We start from the raw sequence: 25,987 nt of genomic DNA, 5'->3' as shown, positions 1-25,987 counted from the left end.
CACCTGTCTCTTCTGTCTCTGGTAATATCAGGTGTAATAAGATCCTTTACTTAAGTAAAAGTATATCCAGCAAATAATACTGCAATGTAATAATACTCCATTACAGGTAAAAGTCCTGCATGAAAAATCCTCCTTAAATAAAAGTTCATAAGTCTTAGTCTAAGTATGAAAGTAAAAGTGCTGGCTCCGCCATAGTTTGGACTATTACGTATATATGACATCATTGGATTCGATAGATTTTTTTAAATGAACCACGTGAGAAGTTCAAAGGGAAAAATTGGTGAATGGTTTCATCATTAACAATTTGTTGTATTTTAAGTTTGTTATATTATCCATTGTGTAAAATCTTCATCTTAAAAGTACCTAGTGACTAATGCTTGCAAATAAACGTAGTGGGGTTTAAATATAAAGTTGCATAAAATGGAAATAAGTAAAGTACAAGTACCTCAAAATTGTACTTAAAGGTTCACTAATTGAGATTATAAATACAGCAGCAAACAACTGTTTTCTATGTAAAGATATAGTGGAGTATTGTCATCCTGAGCAGAGAATGAAGTCATACACCCTCTATCCTGTGTTGTAATCTGAGTTTCTCTGTTCATTGGTTTAGTAGCCAGGACGAAGGTGTGTGCATGTTAGTGCATGTGAGTCCCTCCTGTTAAACCATTGGCCCTCCCCACATTTAAAAATATATACAGGCTCTGGTCACAGGCGAGATGTCACAGTGCAGTATGCAGAGTTCAGGTGAAAGTGACTTTTCAGAATTTCCTCCACTGAAGAAGAAACCACGTTTTCATCTAAAAAGGCCTGAGACGAAGAAAGAGGTGAGACCCAAGCATAGGTGGATTGGTCATCAGGACTGCCAGTTCAAATTCTGGTTGACTGGTGGACTGACAAAATAACCATACATTTTTTTTTTTTTACAGTTTTTACCGGCTCTGTCAGTGTCATGTGTGAGGCCGGTTCCAGTGGATCAGTCTGAGGCTGAATTTCTTTCCCAGTCTGACCATGGAGCCAATACTAAGGGGAACCCTACGAGCTGCCAAAGGGTAAAGGGTCCAGCTTGACTCTGAACTGGTTTTTCTTCACCTCCATGTGTCAGTAACTTGATGGTTTATGTTACATGTCTGTTTTCATTAGTGACGGCTACAGTAGACATGATAATGTTAGCCAACTTGCTGTTATGAATGTATTCAGCAAAGGTAGCTATGTAAAGTACTTCAGTAAATATACTTAGTTACTGGGTAAGATGCCTTATCCTGACCCAACATCTTCAATGGAGAGCTGACCTCATCATCTAACTTAGAACCTCCACCACACAAAAAGCCCAAAATACTGTACCTGCCTTTCACAGAGAGTCTTTGTGTAACAGTTTATTGTATTAAGTTCAGAAAAGTACAGACTGACATTAAATGTCATTAGATCATGACTGATCCAATCACATCTGCAACTTTCTTTAGCAGGCACATATGGATCTTGCTGCTGTTTGACAGTGACAGGTATTTAATAAAGTCAGAGGACTGAAGACAACTTAACAGTATTTCAACACTGTGTCTTATGAACTGTGACAAAATCATCTTTGCTCAATGGTCTACAAACAAAGAAAATGTGATTGACAGTGGGTGTAAGATGCACCTGTTATCTAATGCATAGCTACCTATAACTGCCCTGCTTCTGTCCACCTTATTAGGAACATCTGTACATCTGTTTATTCATGTGATTATCCAATCAGTCAATCATGTGTCAGCAGTGTATAAACCCCTACAGATCCAGGTGGTGTCACAGTCTGCTCTGCCCCTCTCCTGCTCTGCTGCTCAGCCACACCCCTCATCAGCCTAACTGCTTTCACCTGCTGCTCTCACCTGCTCACCATCTCCAATCAAGCCAGTAGATATGCAGCTTCACTCCACTCACTCTTTGCCAGATTGTCTTCGCTCTCATGCCTGGCTCTCCAGCACTTGTTCCTGGACTGCTTACCTGGTATCGACCCGACCTGCCTCCGACCTTCGCCTCACATCTCAGCCCCGGTAAATCCACCAGCCTTCTGTTCCTCATCTGCCTGTGGCTGGTTGGCACTCAGCCTGTTCCTGCTCCACCAAAAGACCCACCTTGTCAGCCTCACCTCACCAGCTCACCTTCTCTGGTGAAGTCAGCCCCACCGACTCCGTCTCCAGGTCCGGATCCACCCCCTGCCATACTCACCTGAATCCAGTTCTGCTGCCATCCTCGGGTTAACTCTGTACCTGTTTAATCTGCTGAATAAAGACTGTTTCAAGACTAAAACCAGGTTCACTTGTGCTGCTATTGGGTTCTATCCATACCCGTTACAGGTGGAGGCTTTAGTTAATGAGGAAACATGTGACCTCAGTGACTTTGAGCTTCATGATTGTTGGTCTGAGTGTTTCTCAAACTGCTGATCCCCTGGATTTTCACTCACAACAGTCTCTAGAGTTTTTACTCAGAATGGAGCAACAACAAAAGCATCCAGTGAGCAGCAGCTCTGTGTTGATGAGAGAGGTCAGAGGAGAATGGACAGACTGGTTGGAGCTGACAGAAATACTACAACAATGTCATGCTGTCAGGGTGAGCAAGGCCAGCAGTGCCCTCCCAGTTAAAGCTAAAACTAGACAATTACAATGATACTGATGTGGAAATGATATCTCCTTACCTCTGATCTCACAACAGTGTTCTGTCACTTAAAGGATCTGATGCCTGTGTATTTTCCATGTAATTTACTGCCCAGTTATGGTGGCAGCAAGGTATTGTCTCAGCTTTTATTTGTTTGTTAGCTTGTAACTGGCAGTGGCTGACACAGTGTTAGTGGTTGTGCTAACTCTCTCTCTCTCTGTACTGACAAGGTTTCAGGTTTAATCCCACAACTTGATAGGATTGGTTCTTCAGGCTTGTGACATATGAAACCCTGACTGTCTGAATCAGTTTTTTTTTTTACTTATTGATTTACTGCAATTCAAAGTGGAAACACTGTCATGGTGTTGACTGATTATTTCACTCATGTATAAAAAAAACATCATTTGGATGTTAACAAGTATTTCATTGCTTATATACAGTGTAGTGTTTTTCCCAAGGAAGAGAAAATTTAACTGACAGTTTTTTAATGATGTTTTGTGACTTTGCCGAAAACCAGCGTTGATTAGGGGTTTGAGTGTTTGCAAGTTTTTTGATGTAACTAAAAAATGTAATGTTTGTCTGTTTGCCTTATTTTTTTTCACTGCTCTCACAAACACAGCTAATGTGTTTTTGTCTTATCCAACTCTGTGATTTTATGTTTTCAACACAGCCAATCATGGATGTTATCAAGTATTGTTGTACCGCTGAATATCTATGAAGCTGTGTTGGTTCAAGGCTTATAAATAACAGCCCTGACACGGAGCCTTGGTTTATTTCACCCAGCAGTGTCATGGCAGCAGCAGAACAGCCATGCGTCACTGTTCAGTGTATTGTACAGTCTTAATGCTAAAAGTGATGCGTTTGACTTATAGCTGAAAACAGTATGTTGTGTGAATTTAATTGATCATGGTAGAAACTTCCTTTTACAAACATTACTAATGTGAACAAATCATAACAAGTAGCTCAATTTAAAGAGTAAGATTTAAAAGACAGATAACAGCAGATCCTTGTGTTTTTGAATTTGAGTGTTCTGGGCATAGTTGATTTATTTTATTAAATTTGAATTGCACCTTTTTAAATTTTTTCCCTTCATTTATTAATTTATATTCTTTTTTCTTAAACAACTTTATTGGTAACATAACAAAAACAAGCGTGACATAATGGACAGACATAAAAAAAAATGTGTGTGTATCGTATGAGTGTGTAATATATGTGTGCATGCATGTTTCAATATACTTGTAGGAAGAGTAATAATAAATGTATGATATAATAAATTTAAATATATCATTAATATATAACAATAATTATAGTATAGTAAAGTTGTTTAATGATGAGTGGTGAGGTCAGGTCGAGCTACCGTGGAGGTGAACAACAGGTCCTCCCCCACCCAACAAGCAACACTACCCAGCTACAAAATACACACACACACACACACACACACACACATACGTAAATATAATAAGGCAATTGTGGTGCTGTGGACAGATGCACATTTTCCACAGAGATGTAATCCATGAGTCAGTTTTCCCAGTGAGCAACATGCATGTTGGAATGCGTGAGCATAGTGAGCAATGCGTGAGCGATAGTTAGGGCTGTGAAGAATAATCTACTGTTTGATTAGTTCAGGTTCCGGGCTGATATGTCTCCTACTAGGCAGAGTGCAGGGGATGGTGGGATGTGGCAGCCAAAGAAAACCGAGTGTCTCTGTGATTTCCTTCCAAAAGTGTTTGATGGGTGTGCAGTGCCAGGTGGCATGAGTACAGTTGTCAGGGCTGTTTTATGCACAGTGTGAATCCCATGTTAGACCATTGTCAAAACAAAATGTATTGTATTTGGAAGTAGGAATGTTCTTGCTAATGCTACTCCACTCAATTTGTCTATAGACAGAATATCAGTTGAGCAGGTCACTGAAACCAAATTACTGGGTGTTAAATCAGATAATCTATTGTCTTGGTCTGATCAGATAGATCGCATTGTTTCCATGATGGGAAAAGGTTGGGAAAAGATTTAAGTTGCAAATATTGATAGAATGACACCAGAGTGATTTTGCTAAAGATGTTTTTTTTCTTTTTTTTAATGTTCACTTGAGCTGTTGGCTGGGCAGCCCTTTAAAAGCTCAGTCTGTCTCCCTCTTTCTCCCATCAGCAACATCCCTTCTTTGTTTCATTTGTTTGGTTCATTTTCACATTGCATTTACCAATTTACTGAATCAACATGTCCTGTTTTGGTTTTGTTATGTAAATAAGTTAGTTTAATAAATTATTTTTAAGGTGCCAGTTTGTGATGGATGTGTGATGCCTTTTTCAGCCCATGTGTGGAAATGTCCATGTTTTTTTGTTACTTAGAAAATCAGAATTGTTCCATATAAGGGTGAAATTAGAAGGGACAAGAGTGGTTTTAATGATTTTGTGAACTTTCCACCAGGCTGTCAGAGTCGCTGTCGCTGTTATTGTTAATGTTTTGAAACAAGGATGGAGTCTAAAAGATTGGCTTGAAAATGGTAAATCTGAATTCCTCCTTGTGTTTTTGGTTTTTGCAGAGTGTATAATTTAATTGTCAGTGTCTTGTTTTCCCAGTAGAACTTTGAAATTATTGAATCTAGAGATTTGAATAGGAGGTTTACCCAGCAGCGGTTATCATTTATGGTTTTGATTAACAGGGTGAAGTTTTGAGAAAGAAGAAAAGCGTGAATATGAATGGGATGAGTTGTGGCTGCGTGCTGCAGTCGCCAACTATCAAGACCAGAATTGCTCATGAACTGCTTTATTGTTTCAGCGGACTGCCAGATACATTGTCTAATGATGGATGGATAACTGTATCAGAGTTGGCTCCTGTTATTACTGGGCAGATGGAGATGTTTGAGATTTAAAGATTATGGAAAAAGAATCGATCATCAGCGTTTGGGCCATAAATATTACCAATTGTTAGTGAGGTGTTGTTGATTGATATGTTAATAATTATAGAATGTCATTTGGAGTCTGTGATAATGGTGTTATGGATGAATTATACTTTTTTGTTCATTAAAATGCAAACCCCTCTGTTTTGTGCTGTTGAGCGGAGATTATGTAAGTAAATTGTGATTTTTATTTATTGTGGTCTGATTCTGTTTTTATGTTCGAAATTTAACTGACATTTTGAAAGGGTCACTCTGGGTCGCACATTAATGCTGAAAAGTGTGGTTGTGTGTGTGTGTGATTGGCAAGGTGGGGTCTGTAAAAGACGCAAACACAAGCAACAAGAAGCATTACAAAAAGAACTAAATGCAAAAGAAATTGGGGTGCCGGTCATGGCATTTACTGTAATGATAATGAGTCTTGGGCGCAGTAATTGCTGGGAATAGTAGCTGTCACTTTATATTTGAGTCCTCAGAAGTGAAATTGTGACTATTGTGGCTGTGTGTGAGTGTGTGCAAAATGAGTGGGTAGAGTAGAGCCAGGGGGTTATGTCCTTGTCTTGGTGCAGCTGTCTGTCCACAGAGATTACTGCTTTTTATTCCTTCTTTCATCATTTGTTTTCTGATGGAATCAGCTGTTTACATCTGAACATGATTTCTCTTTGATACTGGTCATTGAGTCCACAGTTCGTTCCTTTACGCTGTTTGTCTTTAAACCACTTCTATTTGCTTGAAGTCATTAAATTTTGCAGTGACTGGCCATAGTTGGTTGTTGTAGTTTCTTTTTTAGTGTGACGTTGTTGACGGTCTCTGTGGGGAGTTGTAGCTGTTTGGTCATGAATTCCTTGACTGACTTTTCAGGTTTGTGTTGTTGTTCGGTGAAAACTGGATTGTCTCCGATGCTTTGTGCTTATTTATTGTGTTGCTCGTCACTTAAACAACAAAATCAGTCCATCCATTTTCTCCCGCGGTGGCAGCAAGCTAAGCAGGGCATTCCATACATTCCTCTCTCCAGCAATTCTTTCCAGCTCCTCCTGGAGGATCCCGAGTGTTCCCAGACCAGATGGGATATGTAATGCCTCCAGTGAGTTCTGTTTCTACCTCGGGGTCTCCTCTCAGTCGGATGTGCCCAGAAAACCTCCAAAGGAAGGCGCCCAACCACCTCAACTGGCTCCTTTCGACATGAATGAGCAGCGACTCTACTCCAAGCTACCACCGGACATCCGAGCTCCTCACCATATCTCCACGGCTGACCCCAGCCACCCTACAGAGGAAACCCATTTCAGCTGCTTGTACCTGCAATCTCATTCTTTCAGTCACTACCCAGAACTCATGACCACAGCTGAGGGTTGGAACAAAGATCAACTGGTAAATTCCAGTTCAGCTCCCTTGTCACCTTCTGCAGTGATCTCTCTGTCAATCTTCTGCTCCATTCTACCCTCACTCATGAACAAGACCCCGACATGCTTGAACTCCCTCGCTTGGGGCACTAACTCACCCCCAAGTTAGAGGGAGCAATCCACCAATTTCCATCTGAGAAACATGGCTTGGACTTGGACAACAGCAAAAACCATTTTTCAAATAGGTTGCTACTTAACACATGCTCCAATTCTGTTCATGTGCAGAATTCCACTAAACAGGCCTGGGTGGAAAATATCAAACTGAGGGTGCAATGCATGTTGGCATGAAATTCGTTTGGCATTTCCATCATCTGCCAGTGGTTTGGGTGTTGCACCGAATATGTTGAACAAACACCAGTTAGCTGCAAAATACGCCTCAAAGCCATTGCCTCAAATATAGCAGTGACACATATTTGTTTCACCACTTGAAATGCCATCAGCATCTCCACCCGCACATAAATAAAACACCAGCCCAGAAACAAATGACTGTGGCTTTTTTGTTTGCCAAGTCAATTTCATATGACGAAAAAGTCCAAAATAGAAAGAAATCGAGACATGGACCCAGTTAGTGCAGTGTTGTAATTAAGACACCTGATCCAAAGTAGGAATTGCTCGGCTGCAAGTTTTTTGCAGAGACAGCGCTACCAGTGGCCCACCAGCAAACAAATGTGACTCACTTCACCACAACTACCAATCTGTGGTCCAGCAGAACATATGAGCCATATCTGTTGCTGTTTGCAAGAAGGTTGTGAGCAGCTTTTCATTCAGTTAGAAGAGAAGGAGACCTGGCCACAGTGCAGAAAGACTTACATATCCTTGCACACCAGCTCATCAGCCAGTCTCCTACCAGGTGGGGATACCGGCAGAAGAAGAGCCATTCTCAAGTCTTGGCCTCAGACCTATAAAACACGGCACCTCGTTCTGACCTGGCAAGACCTGAAAGTCCTCGAGTCAAGTGCACAAGAATCTAAAACCCCCTTGTTGTGTCAGTGAGGTGGCAGTTGCAGATTGGACCAGAGACTGAGAGGCACTTTAAAATGACATATGCCGATGCCTACTTCACTTTTCCTCTTCCTGACAAGTGTAGATATTCTCTAAAAGCAGTCCTGGTAGCCACAGGGTGAGATGCATTTTTATTTTTGTACACTTTTCTCCTGTTTTTTGTTAGGGAGGCATGAAACATACCTGAATTTAATTTTTTTTTTTTTTAAGTTTTTTGGTCAAAATTGCAACTGGAAGACCCCCTTCAACACACCCACTGGGAACTACAAGTACTTGGTTATGCCATTCGGACTCACCAACAACTTGACTGTCTTCCAGTTCCTTGTTAACACTGTGCTCCGTGACACAATCAGTTTGTGTTTGTCTATCTTGATTCGACAGCGGGGGAATAGAGAGCTGTTGGCTATCAAACTGGTGTATATCTGTATGAGTATATCCAGTCCACCAAGAGATTTAACTCCTGGTACACGAGGCAATTCTTTAACGTAGCATATACAGTCCAATCTCTCCCCCTTTCATTTGCCAAATAGTCTCCAGATTACCAGTTGGTAATCTGGCAGTTTTCCAGCCATCCTCATCTCTAGTTGATGCTGTGTATGATTTTTTTTTTCTTGCCCGCTCCTTGCCTGTGTCGTGATTTCGGACTTTGTTTGGACTTTTACTTCATTTCCTGTTTTTATCTTGTAATAGTTAGTTTTGCTTGCTGTCTTTGTCTTGTTTTCCCACCATAGTGATTGTCTGCCCCACTACCCTGTCATCCGCTCCCCTTGTGTGTATTTAGTCTCTGTCCTCCCTGTTGTCTTTGTCAGTTCATCTGTGTTTTTGCCTGGTTTTTGGATTTCTTGCTTTCCCTTACTGGACTTGTCTCACCCCTTTAAGCAAGACTTGGTGTTTTTTACTTGTTAATAAATCCTTCAACTGAGCCAACCCTGTCTCAGAGTCTGCATTTGGGTCCTAAGTAACTTAAATCTGACGGCCTGATTGCTATGCTGACTGACTTCTTGTGTATGACCTCTGGCTTTCAAGTAAAGACTTTGATTTTTGAACTCTCTGGTCTCCTGTGTATAAGTCTATTCATTGGGTAAAGATTTTTACAATTCCAAAGAAAAGGTTGGGTTTAACTGCCCTGCATCCCTGGGGCCATGTTACACATCTGTCAAAAGTCATGCACTGCTCTGAGACTGAATAAATCTTTACTTAAAGTTTGCAGACAAAAACAACCAAAGGAGGGGAGGCCGGGCGAGAAGTGCATCAGGTAAGATTCACAGACCGACTAATCAAACAGGGCAAAAGACTGAGTCCACAAACAGGCTGGAACGCTACAGCAGGGGCCGGTTTCACAAAGATATTTCAAGACTGGTCTGTAGTGTTGGTCCAGTCTTAATTTATCTCATATATTGGTCTAATGCAAGGAGGACTGTTTCACAAAAGTAAACACTTGACTCATTTTAAGCCAAACACATTAGACACTTTACCCAATGGCTAACCCAGGCTTAAGACCAATGTTACCATGGTAACATGTTAATCAGCGACACCTGCACTGATCAGTAGCACCCAACAACAAAAAACAGGAAAACATGGATTATAAATCTGGTTTGCTGACATTGTTATGGAGAGAGTGATGAGAAAGGAAGGATTTTTTAGCGACTGCAGAGATTTTTTTTTTTCCCAAATGAGATATTTCTTTTTATTGTTAAACTCTTCAAGTAAAATGTCCTCGTACCTGTTTATTTCTCCCAAAAGCCTAACATTTTTGCTGCAGTAAATGGGGCTCAGCGGTTGGATGCAGTTCCTCAGTCTGCCATTTATTTTCATTTTGAAAAAAGTCTTAATTTTCCCAGAATTCATTGTACCACAGTCTGGCTAAAGATAGTCAAGAACTAAACTGCTTTGTGCAACAGATTCATTCAGTCTATCTGAAGTCTGACTGTGTTCTATCTAAGACACAGTCTGTCTTTGTGACTCTGGCCCCAGGTACAGCACAGTAAACAGTCTGCCAGGGAATAAATGGAACTGGGACGGTATAAATACTATGGAACTAATGAGGTAATCATTACCAGGTGAGAAGGTGGGTGTGGGTAATCTGGTTACTACAGGGCAGGTGGGAGTGACAGGATCAGGAATGACAGCAGAGCAGTGAGTAGGACTGTAATGTGATGTGAAATGAAACTCATCACCTTTTTCAGCTGCACTGGATTAGAAGGTAAAAACACTGAGGATGAGCACATAGCACACAGAGCCGTGTCCTGACCTTCACTGACCACAGCAGCACAGACACACACAGTGACAAAGCAGTGTATGAAACCCACATCGTGCTTATCTTTCTAGTGTAGCCATTCATCCTGTGTCTGTGGCTTTGCTGTTATTCAATGCAAGTTACATATTACAAAATTCTAAAAAGAGCATATATTACAAGTGTTAGATGATCTTTGACACAGTCCACAAGGTCCTTGTTCTGGGTATCACCCAGGTCTCACCTTGCACCTTTTTTCATTTAGTGCCTTTGTTTTATTTTTCATTGATAATTGTGTTTGCATAATTATGTTAAAAAAGCCAATTAAAATTCTCTATAGAAAAAAAACAATTAGAATGCTGACAATGAGATCCTATAAAATAGATAAAAAAATAACAATAGCAAAAAAACATAAGAAGATTAATGATAAAATATCAGATAAAATAGAATTTACAACATAGATACAATAAAATGAGTGAATAAAATAAAGTGATTAATGACTAAGAACCATATTTAATTAAAAGCCAGGTAGGTTTTGAGTTTATGTTTAAAGATTTAATCTGCTCTGAGAGACTGTTCCATCACCTCAAAGCATGAAAGTTAAAAGCTGCCAAAGGTTTTACTCCTTCACTCCAGAACAATTAACAGATTGTGCCAGAGGACCTGAGGAGGCGTACTGATTCATAGGCTGTAAGCATGTGAGGCATATCTGCTGGTGCAACAGCATTTAGTGCTTTAAAAACAAGTAAAGGATTTTAAAATCAATACAGAAGCTGACAGGTGACCAGTGTAAGGACTTAAAAACAGGTGTGATGTGTTCTCTGCTTCTGGTCCTGGTTCTAAATCAGATGGAGCTGATTTAGAACATTTTGGAGTAGACCAGAGAGGAGAGCATTACAGCAGTCAAATCTTCTGGATATAAAAGCATACATCGGTTTCTCAGTGTCACACACAGAGAGAGGGAAAAGTCTCTGTAGAGTTGAGCTGAACTATATTATCTGTCAATCTAGGTGTTATTCTTACAATTGTATCCATTATGACTGTTGGCAATAATAATATTTCACTCTGCACCTATTTTGAAGAGATTTAGAAAACACAGACTCCGGCAAGAATATTAATCAAGGAATGCTGTGCACGGTTTCTACACCTTATTTTGAAAAACTTAAATTCATCAGAAATCAGAAAACTACATAAAGTATACCCAGATAATAACATACAAGAGGAAACAGTGAATAATGAAAGGAAGATGATGAAACGACTTGTTTACTGAGTGGTTAGGGTGGGCGCCAGGCAACAACCTCCGAGGCTTGAAGATAAACATATTTACAACCTGGTACAAAAACCATTATAGCTAATTTCTTCCTTCATGACAACTGTTTATATAACTCACCTTTATGAAGGACCAAAGTTATGGAGAATTGAGGGCGTAACAGATGGATGAGCATATGTTTGCCACAAACGGTCATGCACCAAAGTCTCGGCTCCACACACGCCGCTCCTCTTTGTACATTTTTGGGTTTGCTGGGAGTTAGGCGCGGAGTCAGACACTGCCAAGATGGCAACGGTTGAGCAGCTCACTCTGAGCTTCAAAACCACTCTACAGGAACCTGTGGGTGACGTCACAGAGGCTACGTCCATCTGTATTTACAGTCTATGGTGGGTGCAAATTCCCTGAGCAGCAGGTCTCTGGTTCAACTCCCAGCTGGGTGGACTCAATCTGTCCTATTAAATTAAGGCCAAAAAAAAGTAAGATGTTGGACAAAAATATGAATAACACCGATTGATGAATAAGTATCTTCGCCAACACTGGATGTCCTTTTATCGTCAGTTTTGGACTGTTTCTCATCTCTACATGAGTCGGACACAAAGTGTCATTTGCGGGGTAACAGCTGTCTGATGGCGTAACAGACCGGTGTCTGTGCTAATCTACGCTGTAAGCAGGAGGAACTGCTGCCAGCTTAATCTGCTCTCCACTGATGGAGTAGGGACTGCCATGCAGCTACGCAGGGCTAGGGCTGAATTGACAACTGCAGGCAAGCTGTATTACACTGGGCAGAGCTAGTTGTTGAAGCTATACTCCAGTCACCTCAAATTAAGCCTCTCCAGATGGTATCTGGGTGCTACTGACCCCACCATCAACGAGGACTGCTCCAAAAAAAGAAAACAAAAAAAAAAAAACTGTTGTGATTACTGTGATGTTCCCCTGAGCCCGTGTCCCCTCGCACGGGGAAAACCGGTCACTTTGGTGCTTGGGGATAAAGCAAATGACAAGTTTCTGCTGTTCGTGATATTTCATGAGCTGAGCTTCATCTTGTGCCAAAACAAAAATCCCTTCACATTTTTAAGTGACAGCATTTAATTTGATTCGAAATAATAGAGCAGAGCTGAGCCTAAAATCAATGGGATATTACAATGTGCTTTGATGTAGCAGGGTTGATACAATCTTCTAATTGAATTTACACAGTCCTGACTTCAAACTCCGGCAGCAGCAGCGACAGCCCTGATGTTTGGTGGATATCACACGGCGTTATTTTAAGACTCGCGGGGGACGATATTCAATCACTTCATTTAAGAGCCTCTGGTCAGAGAATACAGAACATGTTATGGCTTTCTGTGCATTTCAGTGATGCACCAGTGGCCTTTTAACCTCTACATCAAGACTAAAAGATTAGAAACTGCTCAGTGGCAGAGCTCCCAGAATGCATGTGTGGATGATGGTGCAGCAGGGGATCTCTGGAAAAGACTCAGAGCTGTGTTCATTCCCCTATGGCTAAATAAAGACCATGTTTTACCTTCTTACACCCAGAACTGTACTGTGCAGATATCATGCCACCAAAAAACAGACATCAGGAGCTTTTTCACCATCCACAGCATAATAGTAATCTAACGAGCCAACATCCACAGAGATTTAAAATGAAAACCTGCTAGCTAGCTAATGTCACCAGCCTTACATTATTAGATCAATAGTGATGCATCACTGGATTAGCAGCATTTTACTGTGGTAGCTGGTCAAGGTGGAGCTAGTTTTAAATGTGAAATCAAGGGGTAAAGGAAACTGCAACACCAGTCTGGTTTCCTTTGCAACATAGAAGCAATTTTTCTTTTTTTAGAAAAGTTGACAGACAAAACACAGGTGTGAATATTCTGTGTTTCCATTGAGGGATGTTATGTGAATAAAGCTGGGTTTTCTTCTCTCACGAAAGATTTCTAGCAGCCTTTCTGTTAGAACTGGCTCCCTGGGGCCTGATATGACAGGAGCAGCAACTTGAATGTGAGAAAAGTGTTTCCATTTCAGTTTAGTGAAATATTACTTGCTTGTCATGCAAAAAACATTGTTTTGCGACATTTGAGAGTTTTTTCAATTTTTTTCCATTAACGTTTTAAAGTTTTCAATTTCAAATTGCACATTAAGCAGGTTGATGGAAACATACCTAGTAGTAGGACTACTGAATGTAAAAATGTTGATGTTGGATGCAAAATATTGTTTGTTTTTCTCTCTTTAAAGCGTTCAGCTGACTGCATCAAAAGGTCCTTTTTGTTCTGAAGGGGCTGGATCACTGGAGCTCTTCAATCCTTTGCATCAAAACTTTCTTTTTAGTAAAACTTTCTTAAAATGCATTAAAGTGCAAGCACTGCTGTGGATGTTTATGATGTGAGATATAGTGGAAACAGCATCAGGTTGATGAAATCATTCAGGCATATAGACCTCTGGCTGCAGATCTGTTGTTGGTATCACCGTCCAGAAAACATGATTTCCTGAAGAAGCGTCTTTCCATTTGTTGACTCACTTTCACTGTGATTGGCTCAGCTGTTTCAGCTGTTGAGTGATGAGACTGGTGATGTGACTATGTTCTACAACAACACGTACTGCCTGTGTGATTGAAACAGTAATCTGATCCACTGTTAATGAGAAAAACATTAATTATTCCAGCTCTTAATTGAAAGGAGGTACCCGGGACTCTGGTTTCGGGTTGTACACTGTCTGTGTCACTGGATTTTTGCCACCTGAGTCAGATCTACATTCCCTGAATCAGCCTTCAAACACTGTGCAGATGATACATAAAAGAAACAGGCTGCATAAAACTGCCCCACCTCTGACTTTGTGACCTGCGGTAAATCCACAACACCACTAAGCCACCACATTTTCTGAAAAGCACACAGTGGCTTTGGTTCGCAGTTAACAGATCATAACATGAGTCGCTCAGAGCCCATACATCAAATGATTTGGCTGACAGGCTTTCTCTCTCTTCCCCTTCTGCGTGGATTAACAACAAGCTTAATGTGTTATTTTACTGCGGATTAAGAGCAATAATACACCCCACACACAAGCCACAGTAACCCCCCTCTGTTCACTCAGAGACGTGAAGCCTCTGACTTTGATCCACATCTTGTTGAATGTGTGTGTGTGTGTGTGTGTGTGTGTGTGAAACCATGTAGATATGTAATAATCTTGCAGGGCAGGCAGCGTGTATTCGTCAGTGCTGCTGATCACAAACCAGGGGTGTGAGATATGATAGACAAGGATTTTTACTATTGGGGGAGGGGGCTACTGAAATGATGCTACTGGTTGCATTATGGGAAATGTTGGATCCAATGTTGTAGGGGCTTGACCCACTGAAGGGACTTAAAGGAGAAGCTTTTTTATATGAATTCACAGCTATGGTAGAGAAACTCTCTGATACTGGGTTGTGTTCAAATAAAAACAAAAAAAGTAATTTCAAAGGGGGGTAAAGTCTTGAATCTAAGCTTTAGATCTGAGGATGGAGATATGGATCATCCACTGGCCAACACTTAATCCTGAGCCTCAACAACCATCGGCCAGATCGTCATGAAATTTTCTGCAGAGATTCATTCTGCTGGACCTTTGACTATCTTAAAAAGTATCTTAAGAAGATAACGCCTAGATTTTCATAAAGAGTATCTCTAATTTTAATGGTCCCAGGAAGATAAAACCTAGCTTCGGATTACTTTCTTACTTTTTTATAGCATCACCATTTTCTTCCACTTAATGGAAAAGAGGTGGATGTTTATTACTGGGGGAAGGGGATACTGAAATAATGCCATCGGTTATATCATGGGAGATTTTGTAGCAAATGTTGTCGATGCTTGACCCACTCAAGGAACTTAAAGGAGAACCTTTTTTTATATGGATCCAGAGCTATGGTAAAGAGCCCCTTTTCATCCACTGGCCAAAACTTAATCCTGAGCCTTGACAACCACCACACAGATCTTCATTAAATTTTGTGCAGAGATTCATGGTGGACCCCTGTTTTTTAAGCTAGTGCCATCAGCAGGTCACAATCTCCCCTTAACCAACATCTTAAAAAGTAACACCTAAATTTCCATGAAGAGTATCTCTTATTTTCATCATCCCAGGAAGATAACACCTACTTTTGAACAACTGTCTAACCTTTCTTTATTGTCACCACTGGGCCACATTGTCTACATAATGGAACCAGAATAGAAAAACTAGAATTACCACTTCGTGTCTGCCTCCTCCACTCCTACAGATGTGTTTCAGGTTACATCCCTGTTTATCCAGACTAAAATATGAAGCATTTGTGTGAAATTTTGTCATAATTGCTGTGGGAAGTCTTGAGTAAAAAGTATTTGTGAGGTCATACTGACCTTTGCCCTTTGACCACAGAAAAACTAATCAGTTCATCCAAGTGAATGTTTCTGCCCAAGGTAATGGAATTCCCTTGAAGAGATCTGCAGATATTGTGTTCACAAGGCCAAAACTGTATTTTGTGAGGTCATCCTGACCTTGATCTTTGACTTTCAAAATCTAATCAGTTCATCCTTGTGAATGTTGGTGCCAAATTTGAAGAAATTTTGTTAAGGCGTTAATAGGATATCAAGTTCACGACATACGTACAAATGGACACCCTGAAAACATAATGCCTCTGGCTCTGACTGTCCCCAGTGTTGAGGCATTAGAGGAAAGAGGTAGTTCACTCACTATAAATTGTGAGGTCCCTGGAAGCATTGTTTCAACCATCAAGTGCTTGTCAGGAAAAACTTTGGTGGTCATGTTGAGAGTTTACAATATCTAATGAATAGACTACATGTTTTCTTGTTTAATGTTTACTGCTTTCATCTCCCCGCAAACCAATGCTGGGTTTTAACACTAAAACCCAACACTGGCTAATTGACATTGCAGATGCTGGGTTTTGCTTATGACCTGAATGTTGGTATTTTACATGTCAGTTGGCATTGGCATGAGACATTTGGAAGATGTTAGACTTTAGTTATTTAACAACGGAACTTAATAATAATAATAATAATAATAATATATTTTATTTATAGGCACCTTTCACGGCACTCAAGAACACCTTATAATGCACAGTAGAAGATAAAAAAACTAGTACAAGGCCTAAAATACAAAATAATCAAGTACAAGGCATAAAATACAGAATAAATTTGAATAAATGTAATTGTATAAAATTAATATGATTAGGCGCTGGTGCCGGAGTTAAAGAGAGTAGGCAAGTTTGAAGAGGTATGTTTTGAAGTGGGATTTGAAAACAGGAAGAGAATCAATATTACAGATGTCTTGTAGAAGAGAGTTCCAGAGTTGAGGGGCAGCAAGGCTAAAGGTTATGAACCCCATAGTAGTAAGACAAGCAGGAGTTACAGGGAGATTAATGGAGGAGGAAGATCTAAGAGCACAGGCAGGTGAACAACTTTGGAGTAGATTGGAGAGATAAGCAGTCGCTAGGTTGCAAAGTGACTTAAAAGTGAGGAGCAATATGGTGCTTAACGGGAATCCAGTGGACTTGCTGGAGAACAGGAGTACTATGTTCTATTGAGGGAGTTCTGGTAATGATACGAGCTGCTGCATTCTGAACCAGTTGGAGTTTATGGAGGAGTTTATGGGGAAGCCCAGAGAGGATAGAGTTACAGTAATCAATGCGAGATGTGACTAAGGAATGTACAAGGATAGCAGTGCTGTGGGTTGTAAGTGACTGATGTAAGCGCTTGATAGAACGTAGATGGAAGAATGCAGCCCGGGTGATGTTATTGATGTGTGCTTCAAAGTGCAAGATGCTGTCAAGGATGACACCGAAACTCTTAACCTGGTGTGAAGGAAGAACTGTGGCATAGTCAATATTTAAAGAGAAACTGTCAGGTTTAGCTAAAGTGTGTTTGGTACCAATGAGGAGAACCTCTGTTTTATCACTCTTGAGTTTGAGAAAGTTGGAGGACAACCAGGATTTAATTTCCAGGAGTCAGTCAAAGAGAGAAGAGGGTGGAAGGGTGTCATTTGGCTTGGTAGACATGTAGAGCTGGTGTCATCAGAATAACAGTGAAACTGAATACTGAAATTCCTGAAAACATGTCCAAGAGGCAGGAGGTAGATGATGAATAGAAGGGGGCCTTAGACAGAGCCTTGGGGAACACTGGTGGTAACAGGGCAGGACTGTGTTCTGAAATTCTTTAACTGAACAAACTGAATCCGACCAGATATAATTGATTTAAACCAGGTATGAGGGGTGCCAGTGATGCCAATAGATGATAACCTGTCTAGAAGAATATTATAGACAATTGTATCAAAGGCTGAGCTGGAATCAAGGAGTACAAGTATGGTTAATAGTCCAGAATCAGCTGCCAACAGCAGGTCATTTGTGCTTTAGACCATGGCTGTCTCTGTGCTGTCTAGACTGAAATTGTTCGTACAAATAGTTATTGGTTAGGTGAGAGTGAACCTGAGAAATGACAGTTTTCTCTAGTATTTTAGAGAGGAAGGGCAGGTTTGAGATGGGGTGGTAGTTGTTCAAATTGTTGGGGTCTGCACCAAGGTTTCTTCACAGTTGGAGTTATTACCAGAAGACCAGACGTAAGGGAGGAGTGTCAGACAATGTCAGTTATCACAGAGGAGAGAGACCCTCTTCCAACTCACCTGGTGAAAGCCTGTCTTCCCTCTAACTGGAAGGTAGAAGGTTTAGATTTTTGAATAAAACCAGGGATTTCAATAACAGTTGGGAGTTTGAAATTAGCCAGAGAAAGAGGGGGGTTGTACAATGCTGGATAAGCTGAGCTGTGAACCATATTTCCAGGTGAGTCAATTGTTGGTGAATGTTTTCAATTTCAGCATTGAAGATATCCATGAAAGTGTTACATTGAGCAATGCAGTACTTATGAGATGGGAGAGTATCAGGTAGCCAAAGGATGTTCTTTACAGTGGAAAAAAGTGCTCTTGTGTTCCCTTTACCAGAATTAATTAAGTCTGCATAATAAGCATTTTTTGCTGTGGAGAGAGCGTCCTTATAATGATGTATGTTGTCATCGTACATGTGCCTATGAACAGCAGTTCAGCAGTATACCAGGGGGCAGAATGGGTAAAGCAGACAGTGCAGGTTTATTAAAGGAGCAATGGCATCAAGGAGGCGCTGAAGTCATTGTAGAGGGAGACCAGTTCATCTGGGGAAGATAAGTTGCCTTTCTTGTGGAGATTATCAGCGCTAGTAGAGAAAGCAAGTCAATTTATATTCTTAATGTTCTGAAAAGAGATTGTACGATGTGGGTTCGGTTTAGATATTGTTATATTAACATTAAAAGACACTAGCTTGTCATTGGATATGGATAAGTCAGATGCTATAAAGCCAAAAGGTGTAACACCAGTACAACAGATGAGATCGAGAATATGACCTTTGGAGTGAATAGGAAAGTCTATGAATTGCTGTAAACCAGTACTGTCAAGGCATGATATGAAGTCCATTGTAAGAGAGTTATGTCATGGTTTGCTATGGCAGACACCTTTTGTTAGTTTTGTTTGGACTTTTCTCACTTCCTGTTTTATTTTGTAAGTGGTTTCCTTGTGTGTCAGTGTTTTTGCTTCCTGTCTTGGTCCTGTTTCTGTGTGGTGATTGTCTGCCCCGCCCTAATGTGTTTCACCTGTGTGCAATCACCCTTGCCTCCTGTGTCTATATAGTCTTTGTGCTCCCCTTTGTCTCGGTCGGTTCGTCTGTTTTCTGGGTTTGTCCTCAGTCTGTTCATGTTGGCTTTTCCCTCGGTCTGTTCATGTTGCCTGTACCTGTTTCTTGTTTAAGTTCCTGTGTTTCCCTGTTCTTCCCCTGTGTTGTGTAAGCCTTTTTAGTTTAATAAACCTGTCTGCACCGTCTCCCATGCGTTGGCTGCATTTGGGTCCTACTTGCCACAAAACCCTGACAAGTTATTAGTATTATCCATGTGTATATTAAAATCACCCAGCAGATTACCATTGGAAGATATAGAGCACAAGGAGGCAGCAAAGATAGAAAATTAATTTAAGAAATCTTTGTTAGGCTTTGGCGGTCGGTAAACAGTTGCAAGTATAGTGGGATTTGGACCATTGATTTGTATGGCCAGGGACTCAAATGTAACAGATGAGGTGTAGAAGAAACTTTCCACTTGTTATTGTAAAGTATCCCCAGCGAGAGGCACGGGGTTGACAGGTGTAGACTAACACAGGTTGAATAGTTTGATTGAGCTGTGAAAAATCGTTCGGTTGTTGCAAGGTCTCTGTCAAACGCAGAAAGTCAAACTTATGATCCATCATTAGGTCATAGAGTACACTTGTTGGTGATTGAGCGGATATTGAATAATCCAAAGACAAGATTCTTGTTGCTGGGCATGGCACTAGCCGACCTGTCTAGGCTGGCTAGCACCTTGTAATCAACATTCCAACCAGGTTTTCTTGAGGGTTGGGAGGATGAAGACCAAAAGGATTGTATTGACTTTGTGTCATCGCACTTGAAGTTCCAATGCAACCAACGGTGTATATATTCCCGATGAGGATGACAAAGAATATACACATGAGAGTAGAGTGCAGATGGTGGCTCAGAGGGGTGGAATCGAAGTTGAAAAAGTTCTGCAGATGTGTGTTCATTCGATGTCACTCGATGAAATATGAAAAAGAGAGTACACCAGGCAAACGTAATCCATACAAGCAGTCTGTTAATCTGCATTGTTGCCAGTATGGGAGAGGGAGAAACAACAAGCTGAGAGAGGCAGGGAAGCCAGCAACCAGGTATGGCACAGGGAGCTTCACAGTATGCAAAACCACCAGATTATTAGTTATCGTTAAAAGCAACAAACAGAAAACTCTGGTAAGTGTATGACAGTTAACTACTGTCCATTTGACTGAAAGGACAGCAGAGAGACAATTAGAAATCTGGAGAGCAGCGGCAGCCAGATTGCGCCAGCGTTCCCTCAACTGGAAGCTCAACTTAAAACCAACAAAACATCAACATGAGCTGTCGCCAGTATTCTACGTCAAAGTTAAATTTACATTAGATGTTGTCCTGATATTGAAATTTCCAAAGTTTTTGTCATCCCATGTCTCAATCTAAATACAACCAAATCATCAAATGATGTTGGTGGCAGCTGCCACCAGGGCACCTGTGCCCTACTGAGATTGTGCAGTATATGAACACTATGTACCACTCATGCTTCATACTTTCCACTTAGGCTCAAGAAATCCAACAATCTATTTGTCAGATAAACCCTCTCATGAAAATACAGTAATGACTGTAACTGTTCTTTGTACTTCCTCAGAGATATACTCTGAGTGTTAAAGGAAACTAGAGTTTATTTCAACATGGGTTTTATTTTAGTGGTTCAGTGATTGGTTTCATTGAACCACCGACTCACTGAAATCTCAGAATGTAGTGCCTTCGTTAAAGATAAACACCAACAGGGGAAAAGACAAGCTGTCAAACAAATAAACCAATAGATTAAATTAGTTCAAAAGAGAAAATAAAGGCAAATGTTTAACCTTATCACCCAAACTGTGAACATTCATCCATCGCAATGTACAGACTGGATGTCAGAGCTGTGTCCACATAGTTTTCCCTCTCTATGAGGGATTATTATTATTTGTGACATTACAAGTGCAATCAGTTTCAGTCTGACCTCCAAATAAAGTGGGTCAGATGGTCTGGATAAACTATTTGTCTGATCTTATAAAAGCTTGTTTTTCTTGCCCCATTGGATTTCTCTTGCTGGGTTCAGAGGTCTTAGTAGTAACTTTGATGTTATCCTACTACTATAACTGGAGAGATGTTTGTGTGTCTGTCAATGTAACTTAAGGTGACCAGATCAATAAACATTAAAATAGCCAATGTTTTTCCCTATGGCATAAAAAAGAGGGACAGTCCTGGTTTTATGTATTTTGACCAGGTAACTGTTGTACTGTAATAAACTATGGTTATGGGTGACTGATAAAATGACGACTCCCTACCTCTGAAGCTGTCATGAAGTCCTATGGTCTATCTATTCCTCAATTATTTATATTCCTTTATTTCCTAAGGGCCCACAGATCAAAAGAATCTAAAGCATTTTTCAAAAAAGGTTGTCTATATTGCCGTGTGAAGTCAATTGCAGACAGTCAGAACAACAACAACAAAAAAGAAAAATCTGATTGGAACTCTATTTAGATGGTTTTAGCTTAATTTCTAAAGCTGCTAAAGCTAGCAGCTAGCCCCCTCTGTTGGCCAAAACAAGCAAAATGCTAGACATCTATTTTTTAATTCACAGTTAGAAATGGGGACATTTCTTGGGACAGCTCCTGCCAGGGACAGGCCACCAAAAATGGGGCTGTCCCCGGAAAACAGGGACATCTGTGCAACTTCTCCATCTAGGAAGGAGCTAGAGGCACAAGGTTTTGAAGGGACCTGTTTCTTAATGAGGCCTTTCGAACAACACCAAATTTTCCCAGTTCGGTTGTTCAGTTCTTTTTTTCCCTTGCACGTATTCTGTGTGATTTACGGTAATGCAGTAACAAGGCTCAGGGTTCAATACAACGCTACAACTACTGTTGGTCCACTGTGCTTCTGTTACTGGAATAAACTGTCTCCGTCAGACCTAAAGAGAAGCAAAGGCAATAACAGTTGTCAAGACATGAAGAAGCTGAACACAAGGGATTTGTGCACAGCACTGAATCTCCAGAGAGGTCAAGTTATTATTCTGAAGCACAAGAAAAGTAGCGAGTTGTCATCGACTTCCCACAACCAGTGTTCACTAACAGCAGCTCTACACAGCATTCAACAGGAGAGAGAGAGAGCATGAGGAAGAAATAAAAGTCAACACTGTGTGTAAGGAGCTGTTGTAATTTTGTATAAACAGCTGTTATATGGTAGCTGATGTCATATCAACTGTCAAAAAACCCTCATATAATGAGATGTACGTTTCTACACTTCATCTGTGTGAACGAAGGAAAACAACATGTGTATGTGACAAATAATAACTATGACCTTAATAATCAAATATACTATTATTATACTATTATACTATACTATTCCTACACTTCTCCAAAATCTTATGACAATTGTGTGTCTGTGTGTGCTTTTTCAAATATGTGTCATTCACCTTTTGCCTTTTGCCGAGATTCATGGGAAATCAGGGAAACCACCAGTAAAAGCAACAATAAGGGCAAAGGCACAGGTTAAAAAATCTTACAAGATGAAAAGACACACATTGGAAAACCTAGCTTTGTTCTACACTAGGGCTGTGTAATTAACCAAAAAATTATCAGGGACTTAAAGGTCCCATATAGTATAAATGTAGATGTCCATGTGTTCTTTCATTATAAAGCAGGTCTAGGTTCTCTATTAATACTGTGCACACAGTCCACAGAGAAACGCACACAGCCTGTATTCTGAAAATGAGCCTTAAAACGAGCCGTCAGGAATTTTGTGATGTCACAACAAAGAGATCACGCCTCTTTTGAGTCTCAGAGCCTCCTCTCTTTTGATTGGCTCATAGAGCTGTTGTTACTAGAGCTCCAGAGAGAAGCCTGAGAGAGGAGATGTAAAACTACATTGAGATGGTTTTTGGTTCTTAAAACCACAAATATAGCTTCTTATGGATCAACACTTCAAATAAAACACAGAAGAAGAGGAAAATATGGAGCTTTAATATGAAGGTTTATGCTTCAGTTGGTTTTGCTGCCTCCAAAAGTCCCAAAAAATCTAGTGATCAATCCCTGCAGAAAGTCACAATGTTGCGATTGCAATAATGAATGCAAATTCAACCAATTCTGTGAATTCTGCAAGTTTTTGAGTCTCTAAAATAGAGACTTTCAGAAACTCTGCTGGACCTATTTTAGTTTGAAAAATTCAAGGTTGAGTTGTAGCCTGAACAGGCAGAAATGATACCACAGATACCCGCCTCGCCTCCTGATTGGGCCTTATCAGTCAGGACTACCAGTCAAACATGAATCATGTATCCATGCATCATGGATAGCGACCAAAGATAACACCACCATTTTTTTTTCTCTTAGAACCAGGGGTGGCGATTTGATGATCTTATATTGTGGATGATCTTACTTAAACATAGACAGAAAGATACGAATCACAACTTCCAGTCAGGATTTTCACAATAAAATCAAAACGGAAACAGGATACAGATCATGATTAAGATCGTAAGATCAGGATTCTACCCAAAAAAGATTTTCATATGATCCTTTTGCCAGATCGCCCAACCCGACTTAGAACACATTCACATTATCTAATATGTAAAGAGCATGGTTCAAAAAAAGAGGGAGGCCAATCAGTCCCAAAGTAATGGATCATTAATCATACTCAAGGTAAAAGTTTGAAATAATTGTGATATTGATTTGAGATCTACTCTGCACCACCATCATTCTCTCCACACCTGCCTCGAGTCATGAAGCAAAACACAAGATGTAAAAAATCCATCATTTTTATTTAATTATCTAACTTTATATCTACATTCAGCAACCTCAAGTCTGTCATTTGGATAACAGCAGCTGTTTTCGCTCTGAGTCTGTTATTGACTTGCTTATTTGGAGGAAGGGGTGGGGGTGGGGAGTGGTGTTGGGGGCTTTTTCAATTCCAGCCTCTCTCACTCTGATGCAGCTCATCCAGTGGCTTACTTATCTGTTCTGCTGTAAAAACCATGGTAAAGTGCTATTAAATATAGAAAAGGCTGAGGCTTTAAACACATCTGGAGGCAGCAGCCCTGTGGAGAGAAACAGGGCGGAGGACAAGAATCTTTATACTAATGTGACTGCAGCCGTGTATCCTCTGTTGGGACTCTGTGCCAGTTATTTTTAGTCCCATTTCCACTGTGACCTCCTGCTAAACGCTCTGCCTCACTGTGACGGGGGAGAAGCCACTAACTCTCTTAATTATGGTTCCATCCTCTTCACCAACAAAGTAGAACTCCAAACGAGTCAAAAGAAGATTTATTCTTCTCCCATTGTGTTTCAGAGCAGAGATGTGGGTGCATCTTCGTCTCCAAATGTCTTTATGAAAGCTCAGTTGAGTTTTCAGGAGATCCAACAAGTTTCATTTGATTGCTTAAAAGAGACATAAGAGGCGCACACTTCTAAGCATGTTAACAAAGACCTAGCCTTGAGCTACTTTCTGAAGCAGTCCAGTGATAAAATACTACTATCTCTACATTTAACCCATGCCTGGAAAATATATGAGGGCGTGCATAAACCGTCCTCTGAACTGTGGTCTTTAGATCACACTCTGAACAACACCAATGGGACATCTGAAAAGCTTCATAAGTTGGGGAACAACTTCTCAATGCTCGAGCATCTGCCACACTAAGAGACTCATCTTAAAAAGCCAGCACAGGATATAAGTGACATTGTCGGCCTGAACAAGAGCTTTAGATGTAGCTGTTCCTGTGTTCCAGCAGGACAAAAAACATGTCTGTTCTCTGCCGCAGCACTGGCCGACCTGCTGATGGAGCAGGATTAATGTGGAGAGATGCTTCATGCTTTGAGATGATTACAGGAGGCGATGGATACTTCAAAATGGTTTAACATCAAAGAGCCCAACATGTCAAACACCAATCAATTATGAGACATCAGCGCAGACGCAACAAGTGCTGACATGCAACTGATTTTTCACAGCAATGCTCATTGCTGTGAAAGATGTCTATAACACTGCATTTGGACTGCATTTGACAGTTTATTTTACAATAAACTTCAAATGAAATCAGTTTATTTGATCTTTTTGAATTAGTGTTTTCTGACATTCATAGAAGATTGTGTTTGTTTCTATGAAAATTATGTTATGCTGCTTGGATCTCATATTCAGTTTGGAGCTGCAGGGTTAGGGGACTCAAATAATCGAAAAATCATAAATCAGCAGGAAGAGAATTGTTGTCCGTCTCATTCTTATGAACTCTATATGTCAGTAACAACTTGAGGGAATTTCTTATAATTTGGTACAAACATTCATTTGGACATGAGGATGAACTGATAAGAATTTGATGGTGAAAGGTCAAAGGTCAAGGTCACTGTGACCTCACAAAACATGTTTTTGATCATAACTCACCAATTAATATGGTAATAATGACACAATTCAACACAAATGTCTAATAGGATATAACAACTAAGTGATGACATGACAGGTCAAAGGTCAACTTCACAGTGACATTATAACGTTCTGCAAAAACCAAGCATCAACAAACACTTCAGTACCAAGACCTGCACTTCCTCTAATGACCACTAGAGTCTGGCTCCAACTAGTGAGTCAATCCCCATAGACTCCTATGTTACAATTTCCTCCTTCAACTGTTTATATAACTCACCTGTTCACATTTCATTAAGGCTTAAAGTTATGTAGAATTGAGGGCATGGCCTCTATGAATGATAGGTGGGTGAACGTATGCTCGTCACAAACCAGCATTCATTGAAGACTCAGCTCCACACACGCCCCTGCTCTTTGACCATTTGTGGATTAGCTGTAGTTAGGGGCGGAGTCAGATACTGCCAAGATGGCAACAGTGGAGCAGCTATTTACAGTCTATGGCAAAAAGACTTTTCCGGTTACACCGTAACTCAGAAAGGGGAGATTGTGACCATAT

General features: G+C 40.5%; 1 protein-coding gene across 1 annotated transcript in view; it reads right to left on the bottom strand.

The window, feature by feature from the left end:
• LOC111225442 (gamma-aminobutyric acid receptor subunit rho-2-like) overlaps window positions 1-25,987 on the bottom strand; it is a 77,248-nt gene that overhangs the window by 45,966 nt on the left and 5,295 nt on the right. The gene's annotated exons all lie outside the window — the stretch shown is intronic.

This window comes from Seriola dumerili, unplaced genomic scaffold, assembly GCF_002260705.1.
Source record: "Seriola dumerili isolate Sdu_G_001 unplaced genomic scaffold, Sdu_1.0 BDQW01000149.1, whole genome shotgun sequence".
Classification (NCBI taxonomy): domain Eukaryota; kingdom Metazoa; phylum Chordata; class Actinopteri; order Carangiformes; family Carangidae; genus Seriola; species Seriola dumerili.
This window is presented reverse-complemented; position numbering and strand designations above follow the sequence as displayed.